This window comes from Protopterus annectens, chromosome 1.part0, assembly GCF_019279795.1.
Source record: "Protopterus annectens isolate FY-2018-M chromosome 1.part0, PAN1.0, whole genome shotgun sequence".
Taxonomy (NCBI): Eukaryota; Metazoa; Chordata; order Ceratodontiformes; family Protopteridae; genus Protopterus; species Protopterus annectens.
Window position 1 is genome coordinate 1,331,310,478 of NC_056725.1, and position 15,888 is coordinate 1,331,326,365.

The following is a 15,888-nucleotide window of genomic DNA, read 5'->3' on the forward strand; positions in this document are numbered from 1 at the left end:
GATTATCACCAACATGGGGACTCTATGTTCCATACCAGAGGTATACCCCTCATTGGTAAGATCTGACCATAAATTAATCTCACTGGACATCCATATCCTGTCCCCACCCCCAGCCAAGGAAACCACGGTGAAGAACTTCTCAAAAGCAAACTTCACACTTCTCAAAACTGAGGTGGAATCCTTCAAAGCCCCCGGGCCAGTGGAAAATATGGCCCAAACCGCAGAATCCTTTACAAACACATTCTATGGACACCTACAGGAATGCATGGATCTTGCTATCCCAAATAAAACCAAGACTCACTCCTCCAAAGGCAGAAGACCTGTCTGGTGGACCCCAGCCATAAATAAGCTATACAGCAGAAGGAGGAAGCTACTACATGATAGAGCAAAATCCCAAAAAGGGAAGGCATCTCTGATCAGTACTAGCAAGAAACTATGATCCCTCATAAAATCATCTAAGGCCAGCTTAGAAAGAAAAATTGCACAAGACACTAAAGATAATCACAAGGCCTTCTTTAGTTATGTCAGGAACCTGGGTGGCAACTCCCAGATATGCTCTGAGTTAGTGCAAAATGACAAAAAACACACTGAACCCACAGACATTGCAAACATCCTGGCAGACAGGTTCAGTGCAAACTTCTCCCCCCCTTCCCCCCAAAAAGAGCAAATGTCTATCCCAACAGAGTGTAGCGTCCCTGACATCACAGATGCACAGGTGAGAGCTGCCCTCTCCAAAGCAAAAAACACAGCATCAATTGACTGGATGGTGTCCCGGGCTGCATCTTACACGAGCTCCAAGAAGAACTGAACCCTCACATAAAGTCACTGTTCAATCTCAGCTTTACTACAGGATATGTACCCAAGGAATGGCGTACAGCAACAGTGGTCCCACTCCACAAAGGTGGTGCCACAACAGACCCCGGAAACTATCGCCCTATAAGCCTGACTTGCCTGGTCTGCAAAGCTATAGAGCGTATCAGCATGGAACTCATAAACAAAGACACTGGGAACCTCTAAACACTGGATCCTACCCAATTCGGCTTTGTTAAGGGCAGATCTTGCCTCTTGAACCTGGTCGACTTGTTTGAAACAGTCACCAAGGCCATAGATGAAGGGAAGGTAGTCCACACAGCCTACCTGGACCTCACAAAAGCCTTCGACACAATACCCCACTCAAGCATCATAAATAAGCTCACCAGCTTAAATATCAACCCCTATGTCACAAGATGGGTTGCAAACTGGCTCAGGGATAGAACCCACCTGGTCAGAATTGCAGGTGCCATGTCAGACTCTAAACCAGTTACAAGTGGCGTCCCACAAGGCTCAGTCCTGGGACCTCTCTTGTTTGGTATATATTTCTCTGAGGTACAGGCTAACACGGGAGGACTATGGCTGACCAAGTTCGCAGATGACTGCAAACTGGGTGCCATAATCGACTCACCGACTGACACAAGCATCCTCCAAAAGGGTCTCACAGAGATGGATAACTGGTGCCAGAGCCATGGCCTAAAGCTAAATGCCAAAAAGTGCATAGTCATCCCCTTTGGGAAAAACAAAGTGCCCACAAATTACCACATAGGTGGTAATCCATTAAGTACGGAAGAAGTAATTAGGGATTGGGGACCCAAGTAGATAACAATCTCTCCTTTGACAATCACATTGCCAAAGTGGTTAGAAAGACCTTCTATATAGCCCACCTTATCACGGAAGGGTTCACATCTAGATCAAGAGAGGTCATTGTGCCCCTCTACTCATCACTCATCAGGCCCATAATTGAATACAATGCCCCATTTGGGATGTACCTTACCCGACACCTGAAGCAACTGGAAAGACCCCAAAAGTACCTCACCAAGAGGATCAAGGGACTCAAACAGATGCCCTATGCAGTTAGGCTAAAGAAACTCCAGCTCTACTCAGTTACTTACCGCCTACTCAGAGGTGATCTGTGCCTGATGTATAAAGCCATGTCCAAACCAGAATTAATGGACATGCTCCACCTCAGGAAATCCAAATCCCTTAGAGCTACATGCTCCAGGGACTTAAACCTCAGCACAGAAATAAATAGGACATGCTGGAGGGACAGATTCATATCCCAGAGGTTCCCCTCACTCTGGAACAAAATTCCAATCCATTTTAGGCAGAGCCCCTCAATGACCCTCTTCAAGAGAAATCTTGACGAGTGGATGGGAGATTGTAGGTTTACCCCTGGGATCTCTTCTGTGTCCCTACTAGACAGAGGCACCGTAAACTAACCTTAAAAGGGCTATCTTCTGTGACCTACTATACAGAGGCACAGTCAACTAATCTAAAAGGGTGGCAAAAGCCAAACACACTCTGGCTAGGCTTATAAATGACCTAGGGCAGATAGCCTTGTATCAACCTATGAACCTATGAACCTATGAATCATAAGGGATGCCAGCAACAACCCTCTCACCTGCCCACAGGACATCAAAGGCATGGAAGGAGTACTTTCAGCAGCTTCTGAATAAAGAAAGCCCCTCACAAGCTGTACTGCTTGCAGACACAGCCTATGATCAGAGAAAAAGAGTAGGAGGCTACCACAGAAGAAGTCAGAACAGCACTAAGGAGAATGAAGTCTGGGAAAGCAGGCTCAGATGAGGTCACAGCAGGTATGATCAAGGTGTTGATGATTGTTTTCATAGCAGTATGGAGAGAAAAGGGTATCCCAGATGACTAGAGAATAAGCATAGTAGGACCAGCATTCAAGAACAAAGGGGTCATTCACAACTGTGGGCAGTGCAGACGTATCAAACTCCTGGCACACTGCATGAAAGTGCTGGACAGAGTGATCGATAAACAAATGCACAGAATAGTTGAAAGTAAGGTGGGAGATGAGTAGTTTGGATTCAGATCACGATGCAGCATGACTTGATGTCTGCAGTGAGATAGATAGAAGAAGCTTGAGATGAGGAAATAGTCCAAATGGGCAACCCTAGACTTGCAGAAAGCATATGACAAAGTCCCAAGAAAGCTGATTTGTGAAGTTCTGCAATGGTTTGAAGACCCAGAAACATTGGTAGAATTAGTGCAAGCTATGTACAAGGACCCAATGACTCAAGTACAAATGGTGTTCAGTTTCACAGAGGAGTTCCAAGTGAAAGTGGGTGTGCATCAGGGTTCATCTCTGACCTCACTGCTGTTCATACTGGTGATTTGCAATCAGGCTGGAGGGGACAAATCAACAAAGTTGCTGTATGCAGACAATGTAGCATTACAGGCAGACTCTGAGCAAGAACTTCAGCAAAGAATAGGAGAATGGAATGCAAAACTAAAGGCACATTAGATGAAACTGAGTAAAGATAAGGCAGTTGTGATGGTAGCAAATGGGGGAAATCAGAAGAAGCTGAGAAGTGAGACAGAAGGGAAAATAGTGGAGCAGGTTAACAGCTTCAGGTATCAGGGAGGGGTGGTTGAGGAGAAGGGAAGTCTGAATGAGGAAGTCAAAGTTAGAATCAGAGGGGCTGTAGCCAAGTGACAAAGAGTGTCAGGGGTAGTTGTTGACTGAAGAATGCCAAACAAGAAGAAAATTAAGGTGTGCAAAACAGTAGTGTAACCAGTACTGCTGTATGGTACAGAAACCTGGGCAGTAAAGGCAGAACAGATGAGGAAGCTAGAGGTGACGGAGATGAAGTGCCTGAGATGAATGGAAGGATGCACACTGTGGGACAGACAAAGAAATGAGGACATCAGAGCAGAAGGACAAGTAGCTCCAATTGCAGACAAGGTCAAAGAGAACAGATTACTGTAGTGCAGGCATATGTGTGGAAAAACAGAAGACAATCTGGTGAAGAAGATTTAGGAGAAACAAGAAGAAAGGAAGAAGAAACAAGGGCATTCAGCCAAGAGGTAGATTGATTGTGTGCAAGAAGATCTGTGACAGCTAGGCATGACTGTCAAAGAAGATAGAAGAGTATTATTGAATAGAGAGATGGTGATGATTGACATGACACCCTGACCCCCCTGTAGAAAATTAGTAAAAAAAAGGAGCGGGTGATGATTATGAGTTTTTCCCTTCTGAGAAAGCACCAGTGATCCCTTTAGGTTACCTCCAGTCAGGGTGCATTGCCCCCCTCCTGAGAGGCAGACCTCTGAACCAGAACCAGAGGCATCAACCACTCTGCTTACAACTGTGAAATAGAGGAATTTCAGTAAAGATCCCACTGACTTGGAATGTCACAGAACTAGTGATGAAGTTACACCTGATAAAGTACCTCAGAAGGACTAGCAAACATTGCGGTGCATGTCAGTGATTGTCTGGTATATAGTACTCTTTATGTATAATTACAAATCTGTGACACTGACATGGAATTCTACTGTCTGGATGTTGGGTTAAAAGGACTTATGTTAAGGCATGGATACAGTATACAAACTGTGGGGAGACTGTACATAACACTAAGTGAAGCTGATAACCAGTGCATAAATGTGGCAGGCTGTGGCCACAGCTATAGTGCATACATGGGAAGGGAGAGGTTCTAGCTATGGCTTCAATACATATGTACATACTTGGTAGGAGCAAGGATGTGGCCATAGCTAACTGTTCATTGTCCATGGTCAATGCTTGTTCTGTGTTTGCTGTCCTTTATCAATCCTCCACTGCATACATGCAAGTGTGTGTGGTGTGCGTGTGTGTGTGTGTGTGTGTGTGTGTGTGTGTGTGTGTGTGTGTGTGTGTGTGTGTGTGTGTATATATATATATATATATATATATATATATATATATATATATATATATATATGTATACAGATATACAGATAGACATATACACAAGCAAACGTGCACGCACATGCATGTACACACTCACAAACACACAAAACATTTTTGTAGCTAAGATAATTAAGTTGCTCCTTGCAGTTTAAACAGTGTTGAACCCAGCAAGACATTGCTCTTCAAAATTAATTTATACCAAGACCTAAATGATATATTCTGCCTAATAATTCTCTATAAGTCTGTCTACTTGTATGTCTGCCTATCTCTCCCCCTTTTATTATTTTCACCTCACAGTCACAAACAGTCTGCACTGACTAATACTTGTTGTAACGGCAAGCCCTGTCTGATTTCAGTCATCTTTTCATGATATTTTAAGATTTGCCTCTGTTTTTTTTACAAGAAAAGAGCCTGAGACTTTGATGACTCACAGAAATATTTGTTTGTGTGTTGTCTTAATTTACTGTAGAACTGCTTGATACAGTCATACACTACCCACAGAATATTCTGCTTTTCTATGTGGGAATGTGAAAGAGGATATTCTAATCTGTTCCTCTTTTGTTAGATTCAGCTGTCAGGCTGTATATATAAAACAGAGAGAAGTGGAACCGAAGGAGATGGTGTCAATGCTGGTGTATATTAAGTTAATACAGAAGAACTTATCTCATTTGTAGATCAACAGAGGAGTGCTGTCATTTGTCCAAAAAAAAAATAGCAAATTATAGGCAAATTCGGAACTACAGTCTTCATTTCGGACTAGTTTTGGAACATCCGTTGTTTTTCTTCACCAAACTAATCACAAAACATTGGGTAAGGTGCTAGATGACTTGTTAGGATTTCCTATGTGCATTCTCTGTTCTTATGTTGGATTTCTGCTACTGTCTTGAACAAAAAAAGAACCACATAACTACACTAATGAAATGTATTTTTGGTGTAAACAGAAACAGATGGGGATTAATTTAATGTGTCTGTAGTTTTTTTTTCTTTTGTCAGAGTCCGTGGTTAAGTTTGCTTGGTGATACACTGAAAGTACTGACAGATGTGGAGACTATTGATTTTATACATAATTGCACCAAATGTGGAAACAGAAGTCTGTTTTCAGTATAGACTAAAAAGAAATGGAGCAATAAGTTCTGCAGATTTTTGCACCTATGAGTTAATATATATCTTTGGGAAAGAATGAAATGCATATTTATGTTAATTTGAATAGGAGAAACTCCCTGAATTTTATATTTGAGTTTGAATCCGAAATGCATTTTGCAGAGGACCAAGAAATGATAGCAGGTTTTAAAAACAAAAAAACTTGTTACTGGATATACAAATGTATATTAAAAGTACATAGTACAATATTGGGAAAGTAGATACATAGTTTACCGCTGATTTTTTCCTATTGTAACTTCTTAAAAACTTAAATATACATTATGCAGGTCAGAAGATGGATTCCTGTGTTCTTTCTCACTGTTTAGTGCATGATTAAACAGCTAAGATATATATATATATATATATATATATATATATATATATATATATATATATGTGTGTGTTTACTCTGAATATATGTATGTTCTTGTCTGTTTACCACACACAGTTGAAAGGGATTGAACTAGGTATAAATTAGCCATGTCAAAGGGTACCTATGATTTGGGATATTGTGGCTAGGCTACTAATGGCCTCTGGATCAACAGCTTGGTATTGTTCTGGGTCTAGGATTGATGCTCAATGGTGCTTTTCACCAAAGGCTTAATGGCTGGGCATATTTACGTGAAAGTGCTTTTAACTGAAAAAGCACTTTCGCGTATGTATGTCTGCAGCCAGAGGGAGTTGTGGGAGAATGACTGTTGTGGAGATCGTACTACGGTGCGGGTAAGGGAATGTTTTCCTTTTCTCCACTGTAGTGCAATCTTGGAGTGAGAATATTAAAGTAGGGGGGGTGCAGGGGAGCATAGCCCCCCCTGCATAAACACCTTTTTGTTGTTTTTCCTTTTTTTTGACACACTTTAACAAAAGTGCTTTTTCGGTAAAAGTGCTTTCGTTAAAGTGCGTTCAATAATTTTGGATTCGGACTGTTGAACTTTCGTTCAACAGTCCTAGATCCATTGATCTATGAACCTATGAATTGAGACTCTTTTATCTGTTGTGTTAGAACTGTATTTTGCTTGATATTCATACTCTGGGCAGAATTTTCATGGAGTAGATTCAAAACTTGCATTCATTTTTTTGCTTTATTCCTAATACTTTTAACCTACACACACGATAATCAATCGACATAGATACTGTTTCCTTTTATAATATTTTATAACTGGCAAACTTCTTAAGTTGCACTAGGTAATATATCACATGGAAGACTCCAACAAAACATCCTGGTTGACCTTTGACTTTTGGTACTCTTGTGATGTTCTTGAATTAATAGCTTCACTCTACATCTGCCTTCACTGATTTGACCAGACCCCTACAGACTGAACCCACATTGTTCTGTAGCACATAACAAGATAGAACAGAAGTACTGTATGCAGCGTGTCCTGCATGAAATGCAACATGTAACTGAAGCAAAACTACTTCATCTGGTCAAAGTTCAAAATAAGGCACATGTCAAACCCAAATGTAGCTAGTATGCAATAGTTAGGGAACATGTACAAAGTCTTTGCAAATGGCTGTCCAGCTATGAAAATCAGATCCCTTTCCATTCTAATGTTGCACAAAATTTACAATCTTATTTTGACTTTGGGTCACATTAAAAATCACTTCTTTGCATAGTCATTCCTAATAACTCTCTCGTTGCATAGTTTTTGAATTTCTCATCTTATATTTGCTGTCGGAATGAAAACACACACACACAAAGCACATGCGCATATACAAATATGCACACACTATATACTAGTAATAGAAGCTGTGATGCACACACACACACACACACACACACACACACACACACACACACACACACACACACACACACACACCCTGAAGGTTCTGACACAGCACCTATAGTGAGACTGCACTACTTTTAGTACAGACAGTAAATTATTTTTTTGTATGGACAGATGGACATTCTAGCACAGAAACTGTTGCTGCAGCTTGTGGAATAGTAAAATATCTCTTCACTCTCTCTTAATTTTAACTGTTAATGCTTAATCCATCCATCCATCCTCAATCCCTTTTTCCCATTTTGCACATGGGGTCGGGGTGTCACTTCAACAGTGACAATCACCTCAAGTAAAGGTTTACACTGCTGTGTGGCTAACCCTGCCACCGTAGTTCATCAGTACCACTCACTCACACCTATGGCCAGTTTAGAGTGTCCAATCCATCTACTGCATACTTAACTGAAAAGTTTTATTTCATTTGTCTTATGTAAATGTTTTATGTTATGGAATAAAATATAATTTTTGTAACATTTCTGGTACTTTGATGAGTGATAGGAAATGTTTTCCTGTATTTTTAAACAGATCAAATGTATAAAGTTGCAAGTAAAAGAATATGCTAACACAATGATTTTAAATGCTTATTTACAACATTCCCTTTATTACTAGCCAGTGTAGATGCACTTCTCCACTATACTCTCTATGTAACGCCCATGTGTTCAGCAGCACAGAGCCCATCCTCTGTTATGTACACCACTACTGTCTGTGCCAGAGTATTCCAAGGATTGTCTACCCTCACTGTGAAGAAGTGCTTCTTCATATCGGAGTTGTGTCTACCTCCAAGTTCCTTCTAACATCGTTTCATGACAATAATTTCCCTCAATCATTTTATCCTGCCTAAGAGCAACATTTTACTACCACCTAATATCGGACTGCCTTGGGAAGGTCCAGATCCTGTTTCCCTACCATTTTCATGCTGAATAAACATGCAATGGGTTTGTAATTTGCCTAATATTTTAATTCTGCCTTTTATAACATGCAGCATTCTGAAGAATGCCTCGCACGCCCCCATTGCTGCCACAATATTTCTTTACAAGTTATGGCCATTAGGGATGTATGTAGTATTCTGACAGACAAACAGAACCCCAACTAGCCTAGTATTATTTCTATATTTCTGTAATGAAATCCCCTTGGAGTGGAGCTCAACAGTTTGTTTACATTATTAGCCATCCTATTTTACTTATTGGGATGATTTCCTGTAATTTGACAGTCCTGTATAGATTTTCCTCCCAGTCTTCTTTCTTGTTAAAACCATACTCCCCCGTGTAGTAATTATGTGGACTCCAGCTTCTAAAATGTATGATTTTGTACCTGCCTGGAATTGTTTCATTTGCTACTTTCTGAACAGTTCTATCAAGTCTATCCATTCAGTAGGGCAGAATAGTATTTCATTAGTTAAAATCTTTTCCTCACACTGGCAAAGTTCAATCCTGTCTTTATGAGGTTAATGTGTTCTCCCTGTGAATGACTGTACAGGTCTTCTTCAGTTGCTCCAGCTTCCTCCCACTTCCCAAAAACATGCTGGTTGATTGACTACTCTACGCTGCCCATATTCTGTTTATTCTTGCCTTTGTGGTCTGGTTTGTGACTGAAAAGAATCCATTATGACCAGTTTACTTGTCCAGTTTACAAACAACTAAATTAAATAGAAAAGTAAGTAAATCTGTCAAAGTTTTCCTGCAGACTTTTTACCCTTATTGATTAGTACTGTCCACAGCTTGATGTCATCAGTGAACTGTTTCAGCCTAGATCAGAAAACCTTCTTGACTAAAACTGACCCTGCACAGAGTCTTGTGGTGCTCTGCTGAGCACAGGCCTCAGATATGAAGTCATTATTTGTACTACTGCTCTGTTCTCTGCCTAATATACATTATTGTATCCAGATCAGCATAATCAACTGTTCCCCAATACCTAACCTCTTTAATCTGACCTTCAGTTGCATATGGGATAGTAATTAAACAAACTTTAGTGTTTTTTTCCTCCCTTGCCAACATGACCACCTAGCACTTCCAGAATAAAAAAGATTCATTTTTTCCCTTCACGTACTTCACCCACCAGGCCCTTTGTGTGAGGTCTTTCCTTTCATGGGGAGCTATCTTATTTGTAGATTTAGCTTATGACTAGGAAGGGGGAAAGACAAGACTGAGATCTGTTTGGTCCTTATATACAGCTTCTTTGTATATTTTTACCTTCTTGCACCTATCCAGCCCCCTCAACACAGGTATGGGCTAAAACATGTAAAGTATTCAATACAGGATTTTGCACACTGTATATGCATGCCCCCATGCTCCCATGGTATCCACAGTGTGCCATTCATGTCCTGCCCTTTCACTTCTTCCCATCACCTTCACCAGTAAGGAAGCCCCTTTCCTCAGTCCCTTGAAGTGGTCAAGTTTTGTCTCTTTTTCACCTTCCACAAACAGCCGCTTCATTACACGTTTACACTATCTTCACCTACACTGGCTCAGACTTCAGATAAGGCCACTTTCCTCTGCAATAGTGAATCAACCCCTGAATCAAAACCCTATATGAAGCCCAGGTAGACTATGTCAATATATATTTTTTTAATGACCACTTTAGCTATGAGTACTTCCTTCTACATATTCATGGTAATTCAAGACCTGTATCCCATTCCTTTCAGGGAACTTGACCAAACTTCTCTCTCGTGACACCTCCATTTTCTTCCTATATGGATACCATCTCACTATTCTGTAATTCCCTGGACCCTTCCTTCTTCCTCCCATTCACAAAGGAAAATGTATTAAATGATTTCCAGCCATCAAAAACAAAACTTATTTTCAGGGAGTATTTAAAACCTTTGTGACTAGACCCACAGAAACTCTCGTAACTCTGCTAATAGCAGAGAAGTTATCAGTGCAGGAGTTTCATCCTCCTTCAACACAAGGGAATAATTTCACAGTTCCTTACCCAGCATCTTCCCATCAGTCATTTCAAACATCGGTATCTCCTCAAGTCTCCCTTGTTAACACTAATTATATCTGTCCAGCATTTCAGCTTGGTCTGCTGCATTTGTAAGTCTACAGCCTAGCTCAAATACAGCTATTTTAATTTGTGGTTTTATTTCTTAAGTCACATCTGACCCAGAGCTGACCCTTCACTTGATCCCTGACCTTCCCATCTTCCCTCCCTGGGTACACCATATTACATTTTCAGCAAACCAGATCATATCCCTTCACTGTGGGTGCCCCTATAACTACATGGGAGGTCAGCTTGTGACATAATCATGAAAGCTGGACAGAAAGGTATGGGCAGCAGCCATCTATAGTGGCAAGCAGTAAAAAAAAAAACTATTGTCTAAGAGGAAGTAAGTGCAATGACTATGGACATCATGTCACTTTTCCTGACACTGTTGCTGACCCATGAGAGCTCTGGCCTCCAACAGAAATTGTACAGACAATAAACCCTTCCCTTCTACATCCTCACCCTGGCATCTGAGAGCATTGTGCCAACTGAAGCACAACTAATTTTAGAGTTGCCATGTTCTCCTGCTTAATGTCATTTACTTGCTTCTTCTTCATGGTTATCTTTGTCCCCATAATGGATCTTGCAATCACTTTTCTGGTTACTCATTAATTACCAAGGACTGGATACACTCTTTGATACTGTTACAATGGCCAGATTTTCTTACACTTTCTTTAGTATCAGCAGCATCCACAGCAAAAAGCCATAACATAAAAGAAGAAGATGCACAAAGCTCTTAGTGCCAGTAAGTTAACAGTCAGATATGTGACTATACCCACAGGTTGAGCCCACCACACATTTATAGTTACCCACCCGTTTTGAAGTCACTGTGGGTGTTACTATTCTCACCCTCAAATATATCCTTAAAGAGGTATCCTTCTAAATACATATTTTTATTTCCTTTAAACATTTCTCCCATTTATTGTCCTTTTTTTTTTGTTATTAATATTGTTTATAATATGAAATTATATATGAAGAAATGCCATTAAAGGAATATTATTACAAATTCAACACCCTTTTTTAAAAATAATACTAGTATAAAGCCTATTTTATGGTTGAACAGTATACTTATTCATTAATTTTATCTATATTGTAGGTCAATATATATATATATTTATATATATATATTATTTTATTATTTTTTGTATTAATCAATTCAATATATTATGATTTGGTATTAGTTGTCAGTACATGTTGTTCACTTCTTCAATTCAGTACTTTCTTCTTAATAATTAAAATAAAATAATTTATTTATGGTATGATGTTCATCAAATATTATATATTAGTTAAGGCTCAAATCCTATATTAATGAGGTAGAATGTATGAAGTGTGTTCTGATGTTCTTAATGTTATGTGAGTCAACCTAATAAACCTAGGTTTTTATCTTGTTTGTGTATTTTATAAAGCTTTTGGAACGTTTATGGGCCTTTAATTTCTTTTTTATTTGGTGAGCTGTTGTGTACTCCACAGTGGCTCCACTTTGATTGGGACACCTTTTTCAGTGATAATTTTATTTATTCTTAGTGCCAGTAACACAGAGGGAGAAAGCCTTGTCTAGGGTAACCTGAAAAAGATCTTGCTACTGAAAATTAAGTTAGTCTTTATGTACAGTTTTCAGAAGCTTGTCTCACTATTACTGAACTTTTCTATTTTTTTATTCCCTGTCTATAAAGGCTTGTATTTACTAAACCAATAAATACATTATAGTTAATATTTCAGACAATAATTTTAGAATACTTGGTTATAAAATATCCTTAGGTTGTACTCCTAAGTCCAAGAGTACCATAACAGCTATATCTAACATTTTAATGCTGAAATTGTCATTTTCTACCACAACACTAAAAAAAAAACAACAAAAAAACACATTTCTATTGAAATATATATTGGGTAAATTACAAAAACGGCAGCAGCTTATCAAACCGAGGGTCAGTAAAATAACGGTTTTCCATATCATGTCTGAATCATGATTCAGAGAAGAATTACTGCACATCTCTTGCACATAAAAACATCAATAATCAGGACTCCTACATATCAAATGGCAGAGGATGAATCCTAGTCTGTAGGAGGAATTAGCTAGTAAAGCTAACTTCATGTGTGTGTTTGAACCCTAATTTCTGCACTGTATGTCTGTTATGGCCACTGGCCTTGTGACTAGAAAGCATTGTGCCTGAATGTAGTGGTTACTATGGAAAGCACCATAGTTTGTCAACAGTTTATATATTTCTGGAGTCTGGTGAATGTAGTGGTTACTATGGAAAGCACCATAGTTTGTCAACAGTTTATATATTTCTGGAGTCTGGTGAATGTAGTGGTTACTATGGAAAGCACCATAGTTTGTCAACAGTTTATATATTTCTGGAGTCTGGTGAATGTAGTGGTTACTATGGAAAGCACCATAGTTTGTCAACAGTTTATATATTTCTGGAGTCTGGTGAATGTAGTGGTTACTATGGAAAGCACCATAGTTTGTCAACAGTTTATATATTTCTGGAGTCTGGTGAATGTAGTGGTTACTATGGAAAGCACCATAGTTTGTCAACAGTTTATATACTGGAGTCTGGCAATGTAGTGGTTACTATGGGAAGCACCATAGTTTGTTCTGAGTCTGAAATGTAGTGTTACTATGGGAAAGCACCATAGTTTGTCAACAGTTTATATATTTCTGGAGTCTGGTGAATGTAGTGGTTACTATGGAAAGCACCATAGTTTGTCAACAGTTTATATATTTCTGAGTCTGGTGAATGTAGTTGTTACTATGGAAAGCACCATAGTTTGTCAACAGTTTATATATTTCTGGAGTCTGGTGAATGTAGTGGTTACTATGGAAAGCACCATAGTTTGTCAACAGTTTATATATTTCTGGAGTCTGGTGAATGTAGTGGTTACTATGGAAAGCACCATAGTTTGTCAACAGTTTATATATTTCTGGAGTCTGGCTTGCAGGATCTTCACCATTACCTTGCCAGCACCATGTCCAACAAGTGCAATTGTTCAATAATCTGAGCTCTCTTTAGCATTTCTCTTTTTGGTATTGTAATATAAGCTGCCCATTTTCAATTCAATGGCCAATATTGCATTTTCAGTATTTACTGATATATTTCAAGTAACTATGTAACAACATAATTTTGCAAGATTTTAAACAATTTGGCTGGAATTCCATTATTAACAGAAAGGCTTTCTAGGGTCCACTTTCACTCTCTGGAAAGCCTGGTTCTAAATCACACTGCAGTGTGTACTAGAGATCTCTGTATATCCTCACTGCTGCTTCTTAATATCTTCTGCTTCTTTGATTTCTTTCCTATATTTGTCCTTTATTCTGTCCATTTTAACCCAGAAGATTCCCTTAATATTGCTTGTTTTCTTGTAGAGATATCTTGTATGTCCCATTCTACTCTTATCTTTCACGTGTTTGCATTTCTCATTTAAATATGTCTTATTATCTCTCCTTGTTATCCTCTAAAACTCTCCATTCAGATCGGTTTGTTTTTCCCTGTCGCCTTTACTTTTTGTATACTTTTTTTTCCTTTAGTAACTTCTAAACTCTTTGTTGACAGCCATTTTGTCTTCTTAATCTTCTTGATTATCTGGAATATTTTTTGTTGCCACCTCCAGGACAATTTCACAAACTTCTGTCCATAGTTCATCAAATGATCTGTCCACCAGGTCTAATCTTTTTAAGGAAAACTCCTCTTTGAAACTCAAGAATTGTGTCTTTTCCATTATATCTTTGCATCTTGAGCTATTTTAATGAATCAAAAATCACTCTAAGCGCTTTTTTAAATAGTTTAGTTTTTCTTTTCACAAAATGGATGTCATGGGTCTTGCCATATTAACACAAACTTGTATAATGGTTTATCTTCCAGATCCCAGAAGAGACCAGTTAGCATAATGGTTATAGTTTTTGTCTGTGATGTACATGATACAAAGTTCAATACTGACCAATGCCTTTTTTTTTTTTGGAGTTTGCATGTTCTCCGTTTATCTCTGTAGAGTTCCTCTCACCACCACAGCAGCACAGACTCTACATAGTGGGAAAAGTTGCACAGACCATCCACATTGGGTATCTAATGTGGTACACATTATCGTCAAGATAAGATTCTCATAACAGAACACAGATCACAAACTGAGCATTGTCTTAGAGCTAGCCACTCAACAATGTAAAATATGTCTCTAGGTTATTCGGTCATGAAGACTAATGCCACAAAATGAGCATAGGTATTTGCTGGTGATAAGTTAGTTTAGGACCTTACCTATGCCAGAGATGTATGCTAATGATGGGAGGGGTGTATGTGCCCCTGTTGGCCTCTGTGTGCCCAGTATGAAAGCCAACAGCCCTGCATCAATAAGCTACTAGCCATTTGATGTCCAGTTACCCAGCTTGGCTTACCTGGTCCTAAGAAAGCTGATTTGTGCAGTCTTGTGGTATTTCAAAGTACCAGAAACATTGGTAGAATTAGTGCAAGCTATGTGCAATGACCCAATGACTCAAATACAAACAGTGTTCAATTTCACAGAGGAGTTTGCACTGGGAGTGGGTGTGCATCAGGGTTCATCTCTGAGCTCACTGCTGCTCATACTGATGTTGGACTACATAATCATACAGGTTGAAAGGGGCAGATCAACAACATTGCTGTATGCAGATGATGTGCCATGACAGGCGGACTCTGAGAAAGAACTTCAGCAAAGGATAGGAGAATGGACTACAAAACTGAAGGCACACAGGATGAAACTAAGTACAGATAAGACTGTTGTAATGGCAACAAATGGAGGAAATCAGAAGAAGCTGAGAATTAAGATGGGGGGAACATAGTGGAACAGATTAGGAGCTTCAAGTATCTGGGAGGGATAGTTGATGAGAAGCGAAATTTGAATAAGACTATTAAAGCTAGAATCTGAGGGACTGCAGTCAATGGAACAGAGTGTCAAGTATAGTATATGATAGAAGAATACCAAAGAAACTGAAAAGTAAAGTGTACAAAACAGTGGTGTGATCAGTGCTACTGTATTGTGCAGAAACATGGACAGTAAAGAAAGAGCAGGTGAGGAAGCTAGAGGTGGTAGAGAAGAAGTGCCTGAGATGTGTGGTAAGATGCACACTGTGAGACTGACAAAGAAATTAAGACATAAGAGCAGAAGCCAAAGTAGCTCCAATTGCAGAAAAGGCAAAGTGAACAAATTACAGTAGTTAGGCACATATGCAGAAAACCAGAAGACAATTTGGTGAAGAGATCTGGGACAGACAGGAAGAAGATAGGAGAA

General features: G+C 39.2%; 1 protein-coding gene across 5 annotated transcripts in view; it reads left to right on the forward strand.

The window, feature by feature from the left end:
- Positions 1–15,888, forward strand: part of CSF2RB (colony stimulating factor 2 receptor subunit beta) — a 485,439-nt gene that overhangs the window by 29,212 nt on the left and 440,339 nt on the right. For 2 of the 5 annotated variants that reach the window (XM_044066480.1, XM_044066451.1), the window contains exon 2: positions 5,292–5,536. The exons of the other annotated variants lie outside the window; for them this stretch is intronic. The gene's annotated coding sequence lies outside the window, so the exon portion shown is untranslated. The remainder of the gene's footprint in view (positions 1–5,291; positions 5,537–15,888) is intronic. 5 annotated transcript variants of the gene reach the window in all.